The sequence below is a fragment of the Lynx rufus genome, unplaced genomic scaffold (genome assembly GCF_022079265.1).
Source record: "Lynx rufus isolate CCGP_SWC_20201006 ecotype Redwood Valley unplaced genomic scaffold, mLynRuf1.p SCAF_20, whole genome shotgun sequence".
NCBI lineage: Eukaryota > Metazoa > Chordata > Mammalia > Carnivora > Felidae > Lynx > Lynx rufus.
In genome coordinates this window covers 12706891-12727119 of record NW_025814835.1, presented here as the reverse complement: position 1 = coordinate 12727119, position 20229 = coordinate 12706891, and the positions used below count along the sequence as shown (strand labels likewise).

At 41.1% G+C, this 20229-nt stretch overlaps 1 pseudogene; it reads right to left on the bottom strand.

Annotated features, from left to right (window-relative positions):
- Positions 1-1205: 1205 nt before the first annotated feature.
- LOC124517021 (heterogeneous nuclear ribonucleoprotein D-like) lies at positions 1206-19865 on the bottom strand (annotated as a pseudogene).
- Between the last annotated feature and the right edge of the window lie 364 nt (positions 19866-20229).

The window sequence follows — 20229 nt, the reverse complement described above, 5'->3', positions numbered from 1 at the left end:
GTCACCTTAGATTTGCATCGACATACATAAAATTTAAAGTATACTTTTCCTCACTACTCCTTCCTATGTCTGAATATGGGATGTTTAACTACGCAGCTCAAGCACTAATGCATTAAAAATGATGAAACCTACTAGCATGACTTTTTCTAAGAGCTCACACCACATTAACAGTTAACACCCAATATAGCTTCCTAAAAAACGCCCCACAAGAAAACATTTTGTTCAGTTTGGTGCTTGCTGTGACAATACCAGTAGAATACAACCGACTTCCTCAAGTCCCTACTTCAAGTATCTGCATCTCACTTTTGCTCAAATTTTAACCACCTCATACCTCTCTGCCAAAATCCTTGTAACAATTTCTGATACTCTTAAACTGTAGCTCCAACACACTGTTTAACACTGCCTTTTCCCTGGGTATATCTGGATGTTTTAATCAAGAAAACAAGTAATGTCATGGTATTACGATTAGCCAAAGCTCTTTCTAACAGACCAGATTCTGATTGAGTGTATCATAACCAATGGCTTTCCAGAGACAGGAACAAAGCACAATTGCTTCTATTTATGAAAAGGAACTACCAACATGCTTTGTGCTAAAAAGGCACACTTCTTCACAATATAATCCAGAAGATTCATGGTCGGCTAGAAAGCTTCCACTAATGACAACACTATGACAAGGTCTCCAAATGCACAGAGAAACATTAAAGGTGTGGTGGAAACCTCAGTTAGTGGGGAAATGAAGCCTCAGAATATAGAATACATCTAAGAAAAACGGGAACAGGGGGACACTGTAGCTGGCTATTCAAAAAAGGACCACTGTTTCTCCCTATGGACCAATATTCCCTACAAAATAAACTGTGCCTTAATTATTGTTTATTTTCAGTTACACTTTTACAGAGCGTTTTAGTACCTGATGCAGAAAAACAATCACATAAGGAAGCATTTATTTGAGGTTTAACATGAAATCACACAAATAAAATTTGTATAAACACAACTCCACACTGAGTCATAATACAGAGAGCAAAAGACAGAGTAAAAACAAAGAAAACTAACTGGCGGCTATATACAGTTGGACACAGTTGTGTCTTGTACGCTAGGAAGTCTTTTACAAAATAATCACCTTAGATCAACAGAAGGCTGATCTTCAATGCCGTCCGTCCTGCAAGATGGGTTTAGCAATCTCCTCCTGTTTTCTCCAAAGTCCTCCTTTAGTATGGCTTGCCACCCCCTCGAGAAGCCTTGCCTTAAGTGCTCTGTTGGCCACTGTAGTCTGCATAACTGTGTCCATATCCATAGTCTCCCTAGTTATACCCGGTATAATCACAGCCACAGCCACCATAGTTTTGATCACCACCAAAGGCACTATCGTAATTTCCATATCCTTGATCATAACAGTTATTTTTTTTTTAAGTTTTTTTTTTCAACGTTTATTCATTTTTGGGACAGAGAGAGACAGAGCATGAACGGGGGAGGGGCAGAGAGAGAGGGAGACACAGAATCGGAAACAGGCTCCAGGCTCCGAGCCATCAGCCCAGAGCCCGACGCGGGGCTCGAACTCACGGACCGCGAGATCGTGACCTGGCTGAAGTCGGACGCTTAACCGACTGCGCCACCCAGGCGCCCCGATCATAACAGTTATTAAATCCCTGGTTCCAGTTTTGGCCCTGACCTTGCCCATGACCCCTAGTACCACCTTGTCCACCAGCCACTGCACCTCTTCCTCCTTTTTGTTGTTGCTGTTGCTGCCTATAGACCTCGTTGGGTTGTGCAACTTGGATTTCACACTTCCCAGAACCAATTTGATGATATCTGCTTTCTAACAATTTCTTTCCTGGCTCTTCATCGGTATATGTGATAAAGCAAAGTCCTTTTTCATTTGGTTTTGTCTCCACGGGAAGTGCAATATTTTCAATATCTACAAAGGCTCCAAAATATTCTTCAGTTTGTTCTTCAGAAGTACCTTGGCTCAATCCACCCACAAACACCTTTTTGGGAGGTTCTTCCCCTTTTAAAGCTCTGGCCCTTTTGGGGGTCTATCAATTTGCCATCCAGTTTGTGTTCTTTCAGTTCCCAAACCGTATCAACACTAGCAGCGTCTCTGAAAAGCACAAATCCAAATCCTCTCGAGCTTCCAGTCACTGGATCTGTTTTTATTGTACAGTCTACAATTTCCCCAAATCGAGACAAATATTGTCAGGTCTTTCTTGCTTGTATCCCAGCTCAAGCCTCCAATAAACATTTTGCCGTCATCCTGCGGATTCTTGCTCGCGGTTGATCTCGGATCCCTCTGCGAATCCCTCTATGCTGCTGTACTCGTTCATGTCCTCCATGGTGGTGGAGCTGCGGGCTGCGGGGGGCAGGGTGGGGGGTTCCTGGCGCGCAGTCTAGGTCACGGCAACAGCTGTGGCAGAGCATTGTATGGAGCTGGATTTCAAATGGTGGCGGAAGAGCCCCCCCCCCCAAATATATTCTTAACAGGATTTGACTAGTTCAGATTCTATTCCACTCTATTCTCTGTGGATAAATGCTTATTCATGTTTCTAAACTCCTGACACACGTTACTCTTGGGAAATGATAACAAATAATCACAATGATAGGCAAGAAGTCATTTTTTTTTTCTAGTACAGGATTAACTGACAGTTTTAAAGTTTTTTTGGTAAAAATACAAGCATAACAGGTAGGTGTTAGTATTATGTACAAATACTGTATTAAGATGTTATATTTCAGTACTATATCAGTGGGGGTTCTCCAGAGAAACAAAAATCAATGTGTGTGTGTGTGTGTGTGTGTGTGTGTGTGTGTGTGTGTTAAGAGATTAATTTTAAGGAATCGACTTGTGATTGTTGGGGCTGGCAAGTCTGAAATCTGTAGGGCAGGTCTGCAGGCTGGAGGGCTTGAGGTTTTAGTCTTGGGGCAGAATTTCTTCTTCTTCTTTGGTAAATTTCAGGTTTTGCCCTTAAAGCATTCTACTGATTGGATGAAGTCTACCTGTATCATTGAAGGCAAACCTCTTTACTTGAAGTCAAATTATTGTAGGTTTTAACAACATCTACAAAATATCTTTATAGCAACACCTAGATTAGCTTTGATTAAATAATTGGGTACCGTAGCCAACACATAAAACTAATCATCAAAAATAAAATGGAAAATAATTTTTACTTGATATATATACACAAAATAACTGCTAAATAAAATAACCTAGTAATTAAAAAATACAATATGTTTATTAAAAAACTTTCTTCAAGTTTTTTTAAGTTTAAGAGAGAGACAAAGCATGAGTGGGGTAGGGGCAGAGAGGGAGATGCAGAATCCAAAGCAGGCTCCAGACTCTGAGCTGTCAGCACAGAGCCCCATGCGGGACAGGAACTCACAAGCTGTGAGATCATGACCTGAGCCGCGAAGTCTGATGCTTAACCAACTGAGCCACCCAGGCACCCCCCAAATACAACACATTTAATATTTAAAAGTTACCATGCTTAATTTGAAGTTTTAAAATAATATGTGTGTGTGTGTGTGTGTGTGTGTGTATACACATACATATAGGTGCCCTTCTCTGATAGTTGATTTTTGTTCCATGACAAATATTACAGATGAAGAAAATTTTCTTTCATTTTAGGATTTTGTTGGTTGAACTGTTAAGGTGAGCCCAAAAGAATCTTCTAATTGGTGTTAGGGTACTTTTGGCACCATATAAGCTCATCCCACTTTTTAAGAGTGAGAATGTTTGTGTGCTTGTTCTCATTTGGTTTTACCATTAAAATCAATATTACTTCTGCTTAGATTTCATATCAATTTCTGTGTTCGGATCAGAGTATTATACAACATTCACATCTTCTATGTGAGATTCCGCTGTTAAAGTATTTACAAAAGACTTTAGCTTTTAGTGAATAGTCCAATGCTTACAAACTCTGGAAAACATTATTGGATTAATTTTCAAATGATGTGATATTTGGATATTTTAGAAAGGCTAAGAACATATATTGAATTTATAAGTTTAAAGACTTCTGTTGCTTCCAATATGGATTATTTTCTTAGAATGCATCTCATAGAACTTGTATACATATGTACTTATTAATATTTATTTGCAAAAATGTCTCGCGGTTTGCAACAAGGCCATAGAACACACTTATAACATGGCAACAGCCACCGATAATACTAATTGAGAAGCTTGTGACCACTTCTCTGTGTTCCTATTCTGGTTCCCAGTTATGTCAGTATTAACCTTCAGCTTCCTACATCTGTAGGTCCGTCCATCTCTTACTTTGACATAGGTGGATTCTTCTGAAACTAGGAACCTGTTGATTGCTAAGCTTTCATTCCGACAAGAAAATTAAAATATATTTTCTCTTTTACCTGATTTGTCAACTTTAAAAAATACACAATTTTTTCCTTTCACTTTTGTTTTGACACCTCTTATAAAAAAAATCTTGAGCCAATTTTGAAATTCCCCCACCCCTTTCTCTGGGATAAGGAGATTAGCATTTGCTAAAATAAATAATAGACATATTTCTTATAATAACAAAATAATACTGATTGCTCCCTCCTGTCCCTGTATTGTTGTCATTCATTTCACTTCTACTTCTACTAAGGAAATCTACATCTACATCTGTATACACATAACACATATATATAAGCATACATAATCAAATACTTTGCCATTATCATTTTGAACAATCCATTATGTTAGATCAGTTAAGAATAAGAAAAATAGAAGAAAACAAGGTGATCAAAGCGCACAAACTTCCAGTTGTGAGAGATACAAGTTCTGAGAATGTAGCGTATAGCATGGTGACTATTCAAAAAGAGTAAGAAAAACAAAAGCTTTCATTTCACCTTCACCTATTTCCTCTTTGATGCTTTTCCTTTCATTATACAGCTCCGAGTTCCCAACCTCTTTTATTTTCCTTCTCACTAAAGAACTTCTTTTAACATTTCATGCAAGCAGGTCTACTGGCAACAGATGTTGGTTCACAAATTCCGTAGTTGCTTGGGTGAAACTTAAAATTGGCCTTGTACACGGAGGGCAGGGGGAAACCAAGGAAAGAGGCAGCCATCCAGATCCATGGGCAGAAGGTTTAATGCACAAGGGAACTTACTTATGAGGCTTGTCTAGGTGGCCACAAGACCACTAGATCTCTGCACCTACTCGCCATAATCTCAAACATTTATAGAGAGACCTTAACAGGGTTCCATCATGTATACAGCTCAGATGGCCTCAACAACACTTGCTCACTCAAGGCGGCATCTTGGGAGGTGGCCGGCTCTGGGAACAGGAGGCAGGGTGCATGTTTCAAAGATGGAGAGGGTGGAGGAGCCTCCCATGGCCCGGGGCCAACTTGCCGGTCAACCTGTGACCATGTCTTCTTGATGACCTCCCAGACACTCCAACCCTCAAGACCGACTGGATGTTAAAATTTTTCATGCCTCCCTCTTCTGCGATGGGCCTGGCGTGGTCAGCAAGGGGCTTCACTAGTATGGAGGTGGCTCATTTGGCAGCTATCTGGCTACATTTGAAAGCAGATACCATGGAAATAATTCAGGTTCGTTAAAAAAAAAAAAAAGGCACAGATTAAGATAATGATTCCCAAAACAAGTAACTTTTTTCCCACCAAGAGCCCACTGATTTACTGAGTCCTCCAGGCTGAGGATTATTCAGAGTTCATTTGCATCCTCCTGCGATTTAGTAAAGAGGATACATTAGCAGACTCATCAGGTATGAACACACAACAGTCTGTTTCTATAATGACACAGGTACCTCCTTGCGAGGCAATAATAATGTCTAGGGCGGTTCTATTTTGGAGAACAGCTTTTCCAATTAGAGACCTTTCAGTGTTCACTAAAGACAGCCATTGGCAGCTATCATTTAGGGCTTGTTAGTGAAGGTAGTAAGGGCTTCTACATGTGCTATCACATGCCCTCAGGCTGATGGAGGGGACAAAAACTGTAGCCAAATGATCATACCAGTAGAAACAGAATGTGCCCTCTTTCTTGAGGAGAGTGAGGTTACAAATTTTTGTTACCGTGGGAGGATTCTCCTCTGTGCCCAGGGAGAACAAGGGTGCAAGTGCCCCAACCACCCAAGTGGAAGCCATGGCCACGGACTGGGCCACACAACCACTGGGTCCCATTCAGGGCTACCCAGGGAATACCTGAAGGGGAGTAATGGGTCAGTGCCAAACCACTGGCTCTCCTTTAATGTGACAGAATGACTGGATGGTTCCATTCATATCCATCCCGTATTCCTGGCACAACTGGGTTGGTTCTGTTTAGAGTGATATTTCTCTTTCCAGCATAGGGGTACCCTGACGCTCAAATGTCCTTTACCTGGTGTGAGCTACATGAACTTATTTCAATCTGAGTGCTCTGATGGTGGTATTTTAAGCACCTTCCTGGTCATCAGTTTGATGGGCTGCCCATGTAGTTTGACAGAAAAAGAATACCCTTGTCGGGTGTTATCAACAGTGTGAGCCACAAGCCAGTTTTCTGGATCAGTACTGGTGATATCAGATGAATGAAGAGTACTAGTCCTAGCTTGTTTTCCTCAATGTACTGTTCTAGGCTTTCCAGTCCCCTCCCTGGTGATACCCCCCATGGCAACCTGATAAGCTAGAGAGGGGCAGCTGCCAACATACCCAACTGTTGGTCAAGCCCACTTGGTCACTGTCCTTCTATAAGAGTTATAGCTGTGGCTGGGGTGCCTGGATGGTTCAGTTGATTAAGTATCCAACTTCTGATTTTGGCTCAGGTCATGATCTCACAGTTCATGAGTTCGATCCCCACACTGGGCTCTGCACTGACAGTGCGGAGACTGCTTGGGATTCTCTGTCTCCCTCTGTCTCTGCCTCTCTTTCTCAAAAATAAACATTAAAAAAAAATAATTATAGCTATGGCCTGATCCTTAGATGTTAATGTGGCTGCAGCTTTAGAAACTTCCCCTGGCTGTGCATCTATACATGTTGGCTGGGGAGGCAGCACCACCAGGCATGAGGAGCTATGGTGGGGGCGGGATATGCCAGATCAGGACACCTGCATTCTCCCATCATGCAATGGTGTGCGTTCCACCCCAGGTACCATGTACTTCCACACGTCCAGCCTGCAGCAGGACAATGGGATCCCAGGGGAAACTGAGTAGCTCCCCCTCACCCAGGAGTACGAAGTAACTCACCCATCCCGATGGGAACATCCCACCGCAAATTCCAGTAGATGACATCTTTCCCAGGCGCGATTATGCCTGGTGTTCTCAGCAGCACAGCACATTGATCTGTGGTCAGAGTCCGGCCAACTTCTATCTTCTGTGACTTTTGTACCTTTAACGTGTTGGGTGTCTCTGCAGGGCTCCCAGTCTGGCATAAGGGGCAACAGGATCTACCAGCTGATCATTCAAATGTATCAAAGGCTGGGCAGTACTTTAGTCCACTTGACCAAGGTGGTTTTACCTGTTAGTAATTTAACCTGCTGCTTTAATACTTCATTTTTCCTTTCTAAAAGCCCTGCTGGTTGTGGTTTATAGGGGAGACAGAATGTCCATTCAATGTCAGGTTTTTTTCCCAGTCTTGTACATCATGACCTTTGAAATGTGACCCCCCCCCCATCACTATCTTTTCGACAAAGGTATCTGTTCATGGTACTCAGTTTCTCTAATCCCCTGATGGTGGCAGACTGGTTTGCACAGTGACAGGGGAAAGCTTGGGTTAGACCAGACACAATGTCCACATCAACCAAGGCATACTTAGAACCCTCATTTGAAGGGAGGGGGGCAATATAATCAATTTGCCAATCTATCACCAAATAGAAACACCAGTGGATGGCCCCAGACACCTTTGGCAGATGCTTTGCATATTGTTTAGAACACAGAATACATGCTGTTCCTGCATTAACCAAGCACCGTATTTCAAGGGTAATCTGGTGTCCTGGGCAACACCCACCTGGGCACTAAAATGGCCACTTTTCCTAGGCACCCAATCTGCTGTATCTCCTGAAGGGTGCGGGCTCATACCTGAGCTTGGGCATTAACTTCTTGATGGCCAGGGGAGTTTGGTCTGTTTCACTGTCCATCACCACAATATCCTTCTCTGCACTCTACCGCACTTTCTCAGGAATTCCAACCCTTGGCATCATAATTAGGCTTTGTCATAGCACTTGGACCTTACTCCCTTTAGCTTGCACCCTCCTAGCTTTGCCAAAGAGTATGCTAGGGTCTCCAGCTGCTTCTCCTGCTCTCCCTGCTTGTCTGCTAGCCCTGAAGGCATCAGAGTAGTGGACACCACACTTCCTCTCTAACCTCAGCTCTTCTTCCAACTTTCTAACTCAAGCTTCAGCCTATCTGATTCTGGGGCAACAGCTGGCCCTGTGTTCGCCCCTGTCTTACGCACTAAGAAGAGTTGCCAGTTTTTCAGTCTGTTCATGTTTTACTCGCTGTTAGGATGGAGTGACAACTTTCAAGCTTTTCACTTGTGGCTTCTTCCCTCTTTTTTGTTAGTGTACTAGTTATCTGTTTGTATGTAACAAAAGTGGCCAAAGTGCCACATAACAAAATGCCACTTTGCCCCAAACAACAAATTAGGAATTTGGGAGTAGCTTAATCCATTGGTTCTGTCTCAAGGTCTTTCACAAGGGTTGCAGTTTAAATGTGAGTCAAGGGGGCGCCTGGGTGGCTCAGTCGGTTAAGCGTCCAACTTCGGCTCAGGTCTCCATCTCATGGTTTGTGGGTTCGAGCTCCGTGTCAGGCTCTGTGCTGACAGCTCGGAGCCTGCAGCCTGCTTCAGATTCTGTGTCTCCGTCTCTCTTTGCCCCTCCCCCGCTTGTGCTCAGTCTCTCTCTCTCTCAAAAATAAACGTTAAAACAATAATAATAATAAATAAATCAAATGTGAGTCAAGACTGGAATCATTCTAATCTTGCTTGGCAAAAAGTCCACTTCAAGCTTGCTCATGTGATTCTTGTCACCAGATTCTTGTAACCAGAGAGTTATGGCAGCAGGATGCCATGATAGGTAATGATTCTGGGAAAGGTGGATGCAAGGCAGACCAGGCTAGAGAAGTGTCGTAGGCCTTGCTGAGAAGCTTGGAGTCCTCCAGCGGAGAACACTTGGAGGTTGTTAAGCCATGGAGGGTTGGGATGCACTTAGTAAAAACTGTCATAGAAATGGAATGTTAATATCTTCAGAGCTTGATAGTGTGAGATCGAAACATGTTAAAGAGCAGGTATAGCAAAAAGACCCTTTGGTCAGGATTTACGTCAGGAGATACAGGAGGCTCAGTGGAATTCACCCGTCCATCTCTCTGCAGATCTCAGGAAGCTCTGAGCCTTGGCCGGTTTTGTGACATTCTCTGGTCAGAATCACCTTCTGAGCTAGCTTCAGAAATGAGAGAATGTGTCCCTGGACTGGGCTCTGCCATATACCAAGCGTACCAGCCATTGCGCCCTTTACTTTGGATGTTTTCTGGAGCTCAGGCAATAGGAAAGCTAATATGTATCAGACACTTATCAGTGCCTATGCCTGCTAGAACTGCTTTACGTGAAATAATGCCTTCAATCCTCCTAAGAGCCCTTTAATAAGTCGTTATTATTACTCAAATTTTACAGATAAAATAACTGACATGCACAGTGGTTAAGTGATTCATGGTTACACAGATAATAAAGGCCGGTGTTGAAATTCAAGCCAAAGTAGTTAAAACTACAGACTTGATCCTAACGGTTTCATTGATGCCACTTGCATAAGTTGCATAAATACTCAAGCCTGGAATTGTGCTTACAAACTTAAATCTCTACTATAGACAGCTCAAGGAAAGTAAGCATAAACAATCTAATCTAGAAGTTAAGATAAACCATGGTGTATTTTTTGCTGCTTCTAAAGAACATTTTTCCTTGGATTCCACTGAGGCCAATAGGTTAAGACGTGGACTGTCAAAGTCACGTGTAAAGGCGGAGCATCATTGGTAAACATTTTAGTGTAATTCTTTTCAACATGTTAAGCATCCTGCTTTCTTTCCACCTTCAGAATCACTGAACCCCTGAATGTCTGCCATTTCCGACTTTCAGGAAGATTATTTGCCTCCTTCTCTTCAACGTGAAACCATATAAAACATCTGATTAGTCCATTACTTATTGAGACATAATGTGTATGTCAAAGAAAATTGATTTTACTGCTACATGGGTATGGCTTAAAAGCAGAATTGACCAATATAACTGACACAGACAATCAGGTTTCTTTTCTGTTATGCATATTTTCTAGGTAAACTGCCTGTGAAAATATTAATCCAAATGTAAGCTTGTGTTTATTCTTTTCAAAATTGGAAATTACATTATTCATTTTATATACATATCTTCAATTTGTTAGTTTCTAAATCTGTAGTTATAATCATGGCTATTTCTGACCTACATCCATTTCTACTTAACAAGGGCCTTTGGTGTTAATTTTGATAATTCTCAGCTTGTTGTATGAAGAACAAAGTTTGTCTCTAATTAGATTTGTGTACCTTATACATCATAAAAAAAGAAAAACTAAATTCTGTTCTTTGCGTTCACTAAATTAGGTGTAAGAACTCCTTTAAGCATATTATCTTGCGTCTAAACCAGTTTTAATAAGTTTGGAAGATTAAGGGCATAACTTCTCGAACGAAGTTGGAAAAAATCAGATCCTTTTTTAGAATGTGATACAGTGTTCTTCATCGATGACAGGTATGTCACAAGTTACAGTTTTCCACACTGTTTATTTTTAAATCAGAGGATTATACACTTTGCCAATCTGCTCTAATTTCACTAAATTGCCTTTTAACCAGACTCTACAGACTACAATGAAGAAAGGCCTCTAAGATCACCTAAGCACACACGATGAGCCGCCATGTTTTCCAATTCCTGCCTGTACTCACCGTGAAAGCGTCTCAGTAAATGATGCTTTCGGTGGCACTAATGGACCTTACTGTTAACGGTGACTTCTGCAGCTACAACACAGAGGCTCTGGGAATACCTTACGTACTATAGGAATGACCCCTGCACCATCCCTGACAAGCGCTCATCCAGTCTTGCTTCCCTACTCAGAGCCTCTGTTCCTGTGTTTCTCTCTGTTTAGAGTAACTGTGACCTTAGACCTCTGCATGGGTAGAGCCTCAACTTTAATTGTGCTCGTAAAGTACTTCCTCAGAAACTTTCTCTGATAAATGAAAGAATGAAGGGAAATTCCAGCAGCTCCCGTGACAATGGCATATTATGCTATGGGTTGGGCATTCCTGTTGGGAGCTCTAACTGTTGAAACATCTGTATTAATTTGCTAAGGCTGTTGTGGCAAATTTCACAGACGGAGTGGCTTAAACAAAAGAAATTTATTTTCTCCTAATTTTAGAGTTTAAAACTCTGAGACCAAGGTGTTGGCAGGTCTGAGTTCTCCTAAGGCATCTCTGCTTGACTCACAGATGGCTGGCTTCCCACTGTGTCCTCACATGGTCTTTCCTCTGTGCACACACATCCCTGGTGTCTCTGTGTGTGTCCACATTTCCTCTCCTTACAAGGACACCAGTCAGACTGGATTACCGCCCACCCTAGGGGCCTCATTTTAACAATCACCTCTTTAAAGGCCCTATCTCCAAATATAATCACATCTTGATGCAGGTTAAGCCATCAACAAATGAATACAGAGGGAACACAAATTCAACTCATGATGCCATTCTTTGCCCAAAGGATTCTTTCTGCTTTCTGTATACCCTCTTCTATGTCAATACTTGTCTTTGCAGCATTATCTCATGCCCTTCATACATGGCATTTAACTAAACTTATTTGAAGATGCCTGCTAATTTACTGTAGCAGATGCGAAAATGTGCCTCTCAGATTTCCTACTGCAGTAACCACTATTGACAAAAGGCCTCGCTAGGATGCCCTGGATCCTTTGCTGCACCTGCACCAAGGTGACACTCCAGTTGGCTGCTCAGACAATGACTCAGTGCAGCAAGGACACTAAGGCAGGTTCTTTCCTCTGAGACACAGTGCTCCTCTGGCTGGAGACTTCAGCTTGAGGACCCCCATCAGTCTCAGGAAACTGTCTTCAAACTGCACTGTAACCTAAGGCCTTTCTTTCTAGTGTTCCCCATCACAGGGGTGAGAGGTGCACCAGGCTGATGGCTTCCCATCTTCCTCTGCGCCCCTCCTCATTTTCTCTCGCAGGTATTTCTCCCAATAATCTCTTGCACATCTAATCTTCTAGACATCTTCTTGGAGGGCCTGGATAAATTGCTTCCACATGTGCAGATGATAGAGGTCGTCTCTTTTCTGAGAATTGACTTAAATCGAGAAAATGAATTTAAGAGTGGACATTCTAGCACGCAAGGGAGAATAGATATATTTTAGAGAGCTGAAATGTCATTGAAATAATTCCAGATTTATAACAAGTACAATGTGAATTTAGTTATAGTGTTTTTCAGACTTATAAATAAATCAGTAAGTATTTAAAACTTTTTTAAATGTTTATTTTTTAGAGACAGAGGTGGGGGAGGGGCAGAGAGAGAGGGAGACACAGAATCTGAAGCAGGTTCCAGGCTCTGAGCTGTCAGCACAGAGCCTGACACAGGGTTCGAACCCGTGAACTGCAAGATCATGACGTGAGCCAAAGTCAGTAGCCTACCCGACTGAGCCACCCAGTCACCCCAGAATCAGTAGGTATTTTGAAATAAAAATTTATGTTACACAAATTTTTATTCTGAACACAAAGATATTTTATTCCTCTTTATACTTACACAAAATATATTCTTTTCTGCCCAAAATATCAACAACAAATCAACAGGGGTCTGGAGGGATAAGACTACACATTCAGAATAAAACCTTCCCATTTGAGCCTCCATAACTCTATCCCCAAACCCATCCCCTGTCACACAGCCTCCCTACCACTGCTTCCTCTGAGGCCAGCTAGAACTAATCTCATTAAGCCCATTACCTGTTTGTGTCAATCACCAAAGGGAGTCCCAGACTTCCGGATTTCCCCTCACTGCACACATTTTAATTACTATATATCTTTGCATATCTGTAATATGTCTCCTTCTTCCATCTTCCCTAACTCCTAAAACCTCTCCAGTGAGCCCTCTGGAGTTTATGGTCCATCATAAATAAAACTCCCTGCTCTCTTCTCTACAAATTACCTTCCACTCACCCTCAATTAAACTTCAATCTCCCTGAAGGACGTGGCTTCCTCTACAGGTATTCAGGGGGCAGCTGTTTTGTCTCCCTGAGCCTTCACCCCACTGGGCCTGAATCTGGGTAAGTGTTCTCTTTCTCCTCACTGCCAACTGCAGGCTCCAGTACCTCTATGGCACTAAAACTCTGTAACATTGATTATGAGGCCATTTGCTTTGACCACATGTCTCCCGTCCCTAAGTCGGCTCCAACCACAATGGCCTCCTTATTTTTCCTCAGAATCACTGGAAAACTCCATTCTCAGGATCATAATACTTCTTATTCCCTTCCTTATAACATGCTCTCAAATATTTGTCTAAGTTGGCCTGTTTCCTCTTCTTAAGATTTTTTGATCCAATGTCAAAGAAAGATACCTCGTCTACAATATTTACAATAGCAAACCACCTTCTATGGCATTACTTCTCATCCAATTGCTTGTATTTTCTCCATGGTGCTTGCTTTTGTTTATAAAACAAGTTAAGTTCTCCATCAAGTACTTAAACTTCAAAATCACTTGGGGTGCTGGGGTGGCTCAGTTGGTTGGGTGTGTGACTTCAGCTCAGGTAATGATCCTGCGGTTTGTGAGTTCGGGACCTTGCGTGGGGCTCTGTGCTGACAGCTGGGAGCCTGGAGCCTGCTTCAGATTCTGTGTCTCCCTCTCTCCCTCTGCCCTTCCCTGCTCACACTCTGTCTCTCTCTCTCTCTCTCACTCTCTCTCAAAAATAAACATTAAAAACATATTTTTAAAAAAGTTTATAAACTTCAAAATCACAGATTATGTTCTTTACTGTTGTATAACCAGAGTCTGCTATATAATAGGTACTCAGTAGACATTTATTGAATGAATATGATGAACTGATTTTACTGAAATTATAGTATTTTTCCCATCCAAAGAAGGATAAATTAAATATTCTTTTAAGAAAAATAGCATTGCTTTCTTAGTCAACATCCTCCTCCTGTTTTTTCTTTCTGTTACATGTCTGATGTTCTGCTAAGAATTCACATGTGAATAAACCCCAAATCCTTACTCTGAAGAATTCTCTTTCCAGCTATAAGACAGAAATATAGACAGATTATGATGATAGCAAGGATAAATATTTATGTATACTTAGGTTTTAATTTTCTGTGGCAACTATGTACAGGATAGGCTTGAGGGGGACAAAAGCAGAGACTGGGAAAGCAATTAGAAATGTATACAATTAGCCAAATGAGAGACAACAGTATCCTCCGTTAAACTTCTTATTTGGAATGGGAAGGAGCAAACACATAGAAAATATTTAATAGACAAAATTAGGGAAAAAATAATTTTAATTATATTTAAAAAGCGAGAAAATACAAAAGACTACATGATAAAGAGATATTAGAGAAGTCAGTTGAGAAAGACGAGAAATTAACATTTCATCTGATGAATGTTGATGTCTATGTGAGACACTTAGAAGAATATATCCTGGACTGGGTTTCAATATAAAGTTTCTTAGAAAGTCTGGGATGAGAAAATAAATTTGGGAGCTCTCAATATGTCTGCAGTAGTTTAAGACTTAAAAATAAATGAGATGACCCAGGATAATATATGAAATCAAAATACAAGGAACAAAGAATAACACAGAGAACAAAAACTTGAACACTTGTAGAATCGAGAGAATAAAATGTCAGAGAGACCACTCCCCCAAAGAGTATAGTGCATCGTATTGTATAAGGCAAACCAAGAGATTAGACAGTGTCAAGAATGAAAAAATGAAAGTCGGCAGAATTCCCAAAAGCAGAAGAGCAGTTCAGTGAAGTCACAAATGACAATTTCATTGTATTCAAAATCAGGAGACCACCAATGACTACCAAAGCAGTTTCAGCTTGTTGGACGTAGAAGCAGACAGCATGTTGGGCCCTGGAGCACTGAATGTGCCCTAAAGCTGTAGAGGGCATGGCCACAAAGCTTTCATTAACTGCAGATGAGAGTGAGCCACAGATGGAGAAGTAGCTGGCTGGGAGATGCTAAGTGGGGGGGGGAGGGGGGGCTTAGGTATATTTAGAAGCTAAGGGGGAGAAGTAGACAGAAGAATGTTGAAGATGCAACGGAGAGAGGAATTGATAGCAAGTGAAATGCTCTGGATGCAATATTCAGAGGTGAGATAAAAAGCTGAATTAAAGGGGCCAAGAGAGACCAGGTCTTAGATGTGGATGTAGACTGGCTTCTAGGACAGGGACTGCGTAGTTGATGTAAATTGACATTGGTAGTCTCTCTCTCTCTCTCTCTTTTAATTTAATAAAGGAAGTGCGTTTTCTGCTGATAATTGTAGGCAAAGGGTTTGAGTATTAAGTGAGACATTTGTGGAAGCTCGGAACATTGCTAGAAGGGAATGGAAGAGAATGATAGTCTAAACAAGTCATCAGAATGAAGACACAAACCTCTTGGGGAAACCACCTGCATGGTTGTGTAATATCCACCAATAATCCTTAGTCATGCGCAACTGAAGATGATATGGCAGGCACTGACATTGCTCCTAACTTAGATTTTTACTAGGAAAGTGCAGTAAAATGAACTAATTGAGAGGCTGCAGGGCAAAGAGGTAGAACTGATGTTCTACCCCATGTTCTAGGTGGGACTGGGAGGGAAGAGAGGCCAGCAGGAGTTGACAGGAAAGGAACAAAGGGATCAAGAATCTTTAAATTTCTTGCAACCAAAGTGTTGAAATGGTGTATATGAAATCATGGGAGATTTGGGAGGATGGGAATATAAGATTAGAGAGAGGATTCTTGGAATAGAATCTCTCAGGTACATTTTTCCCAGATGATTTTACATTCAAGAAATTGAGAAGAAAAAGGGAAAATTTTATGAGTCTTAAGAACGTCCATGAGTTTGAGAATAGGTAGGGTTTTGAAATCAAAAGAAAATATAGAAATATCATAGTTTAATGTCTAGATAAGGGATCTGAGAGAGAATTTGTTTGAGGGCACACAGCTACTCAGTGGAAGAATCTGGATCAGAGCAAGATCCTTCTGATGGATAGAATAGATTTTTTTATTTGTTTATCTTAATATTGTCTATTGTGATCTAATGCTGGGGAGTATGTCAATATCTTCTGGTTCTTCCCTGGAATTCAAGAATCAAGTGCTTGAGGTAAGTAGTGGGTTCTTTGTGAATAACATGCCTTAAGGAAAAATAGGAAATGATAAGAAACAAAAATTTGCTTTTCTTTTGCTCGTAACTTCATTCTACATTTTTCATTAATAAAAATTCTCTCTCTCCCTGTTTGCAGAAAACTTTATAGAGGAGAAAAGTTGTAGGTTGATTAGAGATTTAGATGGAATATATTATTGTCTTTTATTGCTTTCAAATACAAGTCCAAAAGGAAATCTAATAAGTGTATTATTAAAAAAGGAAAATAACTTACATTTGCATACTGAATCGTGTGTACTTTTGGATTATCGCTGCAAATATTTCCCCCATATTTCCTATGTTGACTTAAAGCTATTCCAGACATTCAGAGTTGGGGTGCTGATATGCTGATTACTTATCTCCTATAAAAAAGAAAAGTCTACTTTGGAGGCAGTGTTTACAAGTGGTGCTGTGCACCAATTTGCACACATTATTAGCACTTTGGCAACAGGTGCCTTGTCTCTGTGAAGAACGTAGAACAGGTGCCACAACTCGCTGAGCTGACTCCCACAGTGGATTTTTAGTTAGCTTTCAAAAGACAAATAGAATTGCCTTCTCATCTCTTAAAGAAGGTAATTCATAAGCACACGCCAAATGACTGTGACTAATTCTATAAAATCAATTGTCATAAGGAGAAGTTCAGCACACTTTGACTCCTTGGTAGGGAGGGAGGTACTCTTTTATAGTAATCCTATGAATAATGTAATGTAATCTACTGCATCACTAATGCATTTTGGCTGATACGGTTAAACTCTAATCCCATTAGACAACTATTATATATCAATTAGCTAAGTAGCTTTAAGCCCTAGTGTTTGAAAATACAATAGATGATAAACTTAAATCATGAAATTAATGGTAATACTTGCATTAAAAATTTTAAAGAAATATATTTATTTATTAGGTATTCAAGGCATATGAATTAAAAAAGTATTTGAGGTGGGTGATGCTCAGCTTGACATAAGACTTGGAATTTGGGAAGTCGAGGTCGAGGGAGCATGGGGATATGAATGAGAGAAGTATGTCTGGGGAATAATAGCTAATTTTAAATTAATGGAATACAAGATGTGTGTGAAGTGGTGATGGAGGCAAAGCTAAGGCAATACAGGAGGTAGGCAAGGGCATGGTCCTGAAGCACGGGTTGTGGTTGATTCGGTACAGAGTCTGGGTAGAAGTCAGAGTCTGGATACAGAGTCTGTACCTTCTGGATAGAAGGCACAGAGGCATGGAAATGAGAAATATCATTATGCATAAAGGTTGAAGTAAAACTTGTAATTCACCAATAATATTCTCTATAAATATCATGGAAACCATAGTGGAAGTATTACCTTGTATAATCTGGTTCAGTTAGTGTCATTCTCCAACAAATGAAAATTCACAGATTTATCTCAAGGGCTATGCTTCTTGAAATGAAATCGTATGGCTTACTCTCAGTTCTTGACCTATTTGATTCTTTTTTCCAGTGTTTTAGACTATTAAATATTCTCATCACAGAAGACCTTTCCGATTGGCCTATGTAACAATATATTATCTAATCATTTCTTCAATGCCTTCTTCAAGCCTGGGCTTCTAGATGAATCTAATATTCCTCCTGCCCCTCCAGTAAATAAATCTGTTGACTCTCTGATAACCTCATTCTGGGCTACCATGACTTCCCCTGTCATAGCACATACTTCTCTTCACAGGGACAGCCACTTCCTTTTCTCTGTACTTGTCAAAATCTACTCACTCGGGTCAAGCTGAAGGAACATGCTACTCTTTACTCGATCTAATTAGCCAGGAAGAATCAGTCCTTCCCCTTGCTTCTACAGATATGTAGAACTCTTCATACCAGGACTAGTATGGTTACTTTCTTTCTTAAATTACCTATCTGCCACTCAAACCTCCTACACAAGACGTTAGGTTATTGGGAGGTCAGGCGCTGGCAACTGCCGTGTCCCCAAAGACATCTTTCTCGTGCAAGCGCCAGTCTCTGCATCCCTTCTTCCCACACACCTAGGATCGTGAATCTCCACTAGATATGCAGTCTAACCCCAGTGCTCAGGACTAGTTCTGAACAAGCCAACTTTCAGGCGTAATGCACGTAAGTCATACTGCAGCACCGATACATTCTGTTTTATACTAAAACGTGAAACTCTCTACCAGCTACTCTTCACTTGGCTACTCAGCTGATGCTTCCTCTATTCCTTTACCCTTGACTATCCTGTTAGTGTTCATGGCAAGAGGATAATACCTTCAGGTCCTTTAGTCTCCAGCCAGGTCACCGACTGTTCAAGTTAGTAGAGAGTAGGTGTTCAATAAATGTCTTTTGGATGAATAAATGAACGCAGTATGTGAAGGAATCAGTGAATGAATGATAAAGACTAGGTAGACACATGCACTGATTGTCATCGTCCTGCTAATAAGTATGCTCAAAGCATAGGCTCTTCAGGTATAAAATTTTTCCCACCATGGAGTTTTCTTCCTGATCACAGAGATGTATTTTTTTAGGAAAGACCTGCCAGCAAGACTCCTTCTACAGATAAACTATCCGGTACTCAATAATGCCACTAATTACGAGTATAAGCATGGCAATATAAACCTTTTAAAGCGTATGGGAGCCTTGAGATTATTTACAATTTATCCTTTACACAAAAGAGGCTCCTGAGAATAAAAACGGTCAAGCTACTTGCCTAAGTTTCAAGGAAAACTACAGTAGAATTGAGACAAAAGTCATGGTTTCCTAACTTATTATCCAGTGTGCCTTTCATTATAAGTACATTTCCTTTATGGCATCAGGGATGAAGTCATTGAATATCACTTAATTTTTATATTTCCTGAATAGTGATTAAATTTTCAGTGTGTTATTACTGTGTCACAAAATTACCAAGAATCTTTATAAAGATGTATTGTCTAAACGGTGATTTTTTTTTTTTTTTTTTTACATCACTCTTTTCTGGACACTAACGGAGCTTAATATGACATTTTTGCAATAAACTTTCTGGTCCTCCCAACAGCTTCTAAAAAAAAGGCAGTAAATGTAGAGTTAAAATTTCAAAGTAAATACTCTCTCGATTCCCAAGGCAACAACTTAAAAAAGGAAAACAACAGAGGCTATCGGAGGAGCCACTAAGAGGCCTGCTTTGTGGCCCTGGCTGAACTCTGCACTTCCTCAAGTCTCTGGAGGAAGGACAGCCATTTGTGTTAGTGCTGTTGGGGTGAGACAGTCCCTGAGAGTAAGTTAGGGGACTGCTTTGGATGTTGCACTTTGCTCTTTCCAGCCCCTACGAGACTTCTTAGCACACTTGAAGAAGCAATAACAGAAGGAATCAATTCAACTTTTGTGCTTGTGGAGCAGAGCCAGAGATAATGCTTGGGTAAAAACATTTCGGCGTCACATCGCTAGGATTTATTATTGCACTCAATGCCGCTGGGTTGGCTTGGTGGAGCTGTCCTAGCAAAGTACCACAGACTAGGTGGCTTAAGCGGCAGTTTGTTTCTTCAGACAAGGGTACTGGATTGGCTCTGCTGGCGGCAGCAAAGATCCGGGGAATGTCGGACCTCAGAGTGCTCAGCCTCATGCCTACCCACAGCTATCCACTCCAAGGCTTGCACAACCATCCCTTCCCCCCAGTGCCCTGGCCTTCTCAGAGGAAGGGAGTCAGGGCAATGGTGGCCAAGCAGACTGCAGGGCTGTTAAAACGTAACAGACTTGATTCGATGGGTTTGTGGTGTTGGCCAAAGACTGGACCTAAAAATGGCCCCTCTTCTTAATCTCTGCATCCCAACAATCCCAGGACCCGGAGAATTCCCTTGTCTTTTCCCCAGAAGTCATCCGTTTTCCCACTTCAGGATGAGTGGCAGTTCTTTTTCAGGAGAGAACTTTGTTACACCCTCCATCTGGGAAAATCCATTTTCCTTTAAAAAGCTGACACAATCCTATGA